Raw genomic sequence first — 5115 nt, forward strand, 5'->3', positions numbered from 1 at the left:
CTGCGTAGGCCGTAGCCCTCTGCAAGCGCTGTAGCCCTGCGCAACCGGCGTACCAGAGCCGGACCCCTGCGCAAGCGGCGTAGCTAGCGGCATAGTCCAGCGCACGCGGCGTAGTCCTGCGCAAGCGGCGTAGCGCAGCGGGAGCGGCGGAGCCAGCGCCGGAGCCCTGCGCAAGCGCCGTGAGACACGTGAAATACGAAAAAACCGTAAAGAAACCCTAAAGAAATTTAAAAAATAAATAAAACAAAAACACCAGCAAGGACAAGTGAGCCGTCCAGCAACCTCAGCTGTCCCTCCCTCCCAAGGGCCTGGGGGAAGGAGCAGCAAGGAGCCCACACAGCAGCAGTGGGGCAGGGAGAGCAGGACAGCCAAAGCTCTCAGTCCTCACGGTGCCAGCTGAGCCAAGTGTTACTTTTTTTGGACATCTTATCTGCCTACTCTGCCAAGGAAATGGTCCAGCAACAGGCAAGCTGCCATCAACCCTGCTTGCTCTGCACCTGAATCCATCTGAGTCATTCCCTGAGCTGCCCCAGGAGGAGCTCCAAAGCCAAACCTCACCTGTGCTGTCATCTCATTGCAGGGGTTCCACGCTGCTGTCTCCTTATCACAACAGTTTCGCAGCTTCCTGGTGCTTCTCGTGGGCATCTCCTCAGAGCACTGACTCTTTCTTCTTCACAAAGCAGCCAACTGACCCCAGGTCCCTCCTCACCCAGCCACCCCACTCTTTTAGAGCACTTTTCTTCTCATTCCTTACAGCTGTGGCCTGGTAAAGTCAGGCCTGTTCCCAATCTTTGATAATTGGCCCAGCTGAAACTCCTTAGGGGTCAGATTACTTTCTACACTATCTTTTTTTTCTTCTATTCTATCCCCCTACATACCTACAAGCAGGGTCTAGGGTTTTTTTCCTTCCTGAAAATTCAGAGAGCACCAAGGCTGAGATTTCTCCTGGGGGGAGGTCACTGGATCTTGGCCATGCCCAACCCTTCCCACCCTGCCCACGGACAGAGGAGTTGGCAGCACCCAGCTCCCCTCAGCCCATGGGCATCTCCAGAAACACCTTTGTGCTGACCATGCCCAGGGCTGAGCCCTGCCTGGGGCTCACCCAGGGACCTCTTGGAACCCAGGAGATTCCTCTGGCTGCCCTGGAGGGCTCCAGACCCTGCCCGGGGGCTCAGAGACCTTGGCACAGAGCCCAGGACCCCTGTGCCTTTGATTTAGCCCTTGGAAAAGAACAATTGCCAACCAAGTTTAAGTGGAATGATAGTGAATTTATCACAGGGTGAAAATGTGGAAGTTTTGAAGTTTTTAGAATGGGGGTTCAGAGGGCAAGATGGAGGAATCTGGGCATGTCCAGCCTTTCTCCTTCTTCTTCTTGGCCTCCATCTTCTGCTGTGATGGTGGCACTTTTGGGATTGGTTTAAGGTACAAACTCACTCACTAGCAAGGAAAAATCCTTCCAAAGCTTTTTTTGCTCTTTTTATCCTCTGAATGTCCAACTCCTTTTGCTAAATTTCTACAGTTTGCAGCTCAAATTACGGGGATCAAAGATTTTCCAAATGACCCCTTCTCCATTTCCCCACCGCTGGAATAACACAAGGAGGTCTGGAAGGCCTTCCATGGGGCTGCTGTGCCCCAAGGGCAGGACAGGGCACTTCACCTTGTTGAACTCATGCAAGTGGCCTCAGCCCATGATCCAGCCTGTCCAGACCTCTCTGCAGAGACTTCCTGCCCTCCAGCAGATCAACATTCCCACCCAGCTTGGCATCGTCTGTGAACTGCCCGAGGTGCCCTTGATCCTCCCCTCCACATCACTGACAACGATGTGAATCACAGCTGTGCTGAGCCCTGGGGAACACCACTTGTGAGCAGGCTCCAGCTGGATTTAATTCCACTGAATTCCACCACTCCCTGGGCCCAGCCATCCTGACAGTTTTTACCCAGGGAAGAGTGCATTCAGTTCTTCAGTCTTTTCCTCAACCTTCGTTCCCTGTTTCCCCCCACGTCCAGGAGAAGACAGAGATTCTCCTTAGCCCTCCATAGGTTGCTGATGTGTTTACAGAAATGTTTTTACTCTCTTTGCAGTTTTCTAGGAAGAAATTCTTTACTGTGAGGCTGGTGAGGCACTGGGAACAGGTTACCCAGGTGAGCCAGACCTGTGTGAGATTGCAAGGGAGCAAAGCTTTGCCACTTGGGCACACTTCTCTTGGTTTCTTTGCTCAGGCCTTTGGTGAGCACAGAACTCATCTAGGTAGACAACTTTTGACTAGACAGGATCTTTTGGATCCATTGTACCCCAGACTTGTCAATGTGTGGCCCTGTTGTAATGACAAGCTAAAAACAGCAGCACAAATGACACCAAGAAAACATGGCAAAAGAGGATGAGGAGCAGCCCAGTGAGGAAAGGACGTGGTGAGACGCTGGCACATTGAGTGAGCTGCACTCCCATAACCTCTGGGCTAGCAGGTCCTGCTCTCCCATTCTCCTTTTGGTTTATTTAAATTAAATTTATCTATTTAAGTTTTCTAAATCATCAAAATAAAATATGTACAATTAAAAATATGTCGTCAACATTTAAAGATACAATCCAAACACGTTTATTCAAAATTACATCTAAATATCAGAACACACAGAATATCTGTTGACTATGAACCCTAACACATAAATCTTATTCTTTAAATACTCTTCGGACAGGCGGCAGCTTCTTCCTGAGATCAGAGGAAAGAGAGTTCTTGGGGATGGGAGGCAAATACTTGGTGTAAGGTAAGGGTAAGGGAACGTAGGAAGTGTCCAGGGAAAATTTCTTGGAAAGACTGTGGCCAGTCAGACCTGCAAAGTGAAGACACAAAATGTATCAGAGCCTGCAATGCAAACCTAAAGCACCTGAAGCTCCATATTTCATGGGACAGATTCCTTGGAAACTTCTCATCAGCTGCACAGGGAAACGTGCTCCTGCTCCTTGCAGGGGGCACACGCAGGGCACAGCTGTTCCCTGGCAATGTGCACAGCCCCTCTGGGCTGCCACAAGAGCCTGCCTCCCACCCCAGCTCCCCCCTCACCTCTGTGTGAGGCTGAGCCTGGCTCAGCCTTCCCCTCGTGCCAAGAGCTGGATGGTTTGCCTTGGGGATAGGCGGGATTACAGGCAGTCCCAGCGACCACTTCTTCATAACCCCAGCATTGGAACACGCTGGCATCAAGGAAACCTAGAAAGAGTACAGCACTCTGCTCAGCTCAAGCATCCAGCCCTGCCCCAGTTGATGCCTCAAGAAATTCAGCCATTCTCTTAGCTGGGACTTGGCAGGAAAAGAAGAGTCAGGCTGATGAAGCAGCTTGGCCTAGGATATGGAATAGAAAGAGAAATGGTGAGGGATAGACCGAGATACACTTGATAAGAGTGGACAACTGGGGCTGCTCTGACTGCTTGTTGGTGTTTTCTCAGCCATGAGACAGAGGAGGAACCACGACAGAGCCCAGAAACCATTCAAAGACCTCTCCTGATGCATGCTGAGGACATGCAGTGTGCACTACACACCCGCTGCAAAGACAGCCTGAAGCGCAGGGTCCAGCTGAGCTCTTCCTTGGCTCAGCTGCTTCCCTGGGCTCACAGCACAGGAAAAGGTCTCAGAGCTTCCTACAGAACATAAGCTGAAAATCTACCATACAGGATTTTGCTTTCTTTCCTGACCTTACATCCTTTTCCTGCTGGAATCAGCTCCTCCTTATTCCCACAGCTGTCATCAGAGACAGTGAGATTTTTCCTACGTTCCTGCTTCTTATTCTTCTTGCACATCTTACTGGGCTCAGAAGAAAGAGAACTCTTCTGGATGGGAGGCAAGAGCTTGGCACGTAAGGGCACATAGGGAGTGTCCAGGAAAAATTTTTTGGGATCACCACACTCAGTCAGGTCTGCAGAGTGAAGACACAAAATGTAACAGAGGCCACAACACAAAACTAAAGCATCTAAAGCTCCGTATTTCACGGGACACATTTTCCTGGCAACTTCTAAATAGCTGCACAGGGAAACGTGCTCCTGCTCATTGCAGGGGGCACATGCAGGGCACAACTGTTCCCTGGCAATGTGCACAGGCTCTCTGGGCTGCCACAAGACCCTTCCTCCTGCCAGAGAGGGGCCCAGCTCCCCCCTCAGATCTGTGTGAGGCTGAGCCTGGCTCAGCCTTCACCTTGTACTCACTGCCAAGGGCTGGACTGCCTGCCTTGCCTATAGGGGGGATCAAAGGTGGCAGCAGTGACCTCTTCTTCATAACCCCAACACTGGGACATATGGGCGTCAAGAAGACCTGGAAATGGCGGAACAGAGTGCTCAGATAAAGAATCCAGCTCGCCCCCTTTGATGCCTCAAGAAGTTTAGCCATGCTCTTAGCTGGGGCCTGGCAGGAAAAGTCAAACTGATGCAGCAGCTTGGCTCAGGATGGGGAATGGATGGGGAAATGGAGAGGGAGAGACCAAGTCCCACATTTCTCAGCTCACTCATCTTGCTCACTAATCTGCAAGTGTGGCTGCATTCCCAGCTGGCATTGGCATCAAGGTGTTCTGGGGTGCCACTGCCTCCAGTGGCCTTTAGGATGGCAGGGCAGTGGCTTTAGATCACTGTTCTCTCCCTGCCCCTAAGGTGCCTCACAGCCTGTGCTGATCTCCATCTCTGAAGTGCCCACAAAGTCATTCTGAAGGATGTCCCTGGGCTCACAGCACAGGAAAAGGTCTCAGAGCTCTTCCTATTGCACATAAACTGAAAATTTACCACACTGGACTGAGCTTGGTCTCCTTACCTTACGTCCTTTTCTCTCTGAACTCTGCTCCTGGGTTTTTCTACTGTCCTCATCATAACTGGTGACATTTTTGCCAATCTCTTGCTCTCTGCTCAATATCTTGCTTGGCATGGTTGAAGGAGAGCTCTTCCGGATGGGAGGCAACGGCTTGGAGGGAAGGAGCATGGAAGGAGTTGCCAGGGAAAACCTCTTGGCAAGAGGGGAGTCAGTCAGGCCTGCAAAGTGGAGACACAACATGGATCAGAACCTGCAATGCAAACCTAAAGCACCTGAAGCTCCGTATTTCATGGACAGATTCCTTGGAAACTTCTAAACAGCTGCACAGGGAAAC

Source organism: Geospiza fortis, unplaced genomic scaffold (genome assembly GCF_000277835.1).
Source record: "Geospiza fortis unplaced genomic scaffold, GeoFor_1.0 scaffold275, whole genome shotgun sequence".
Taxonomy (NCBI): Eukaryota; Metazoa; Chordata; class Aves; order Passeriformes; family Thraupidae; genus Geospiza; species Geospiza fortis.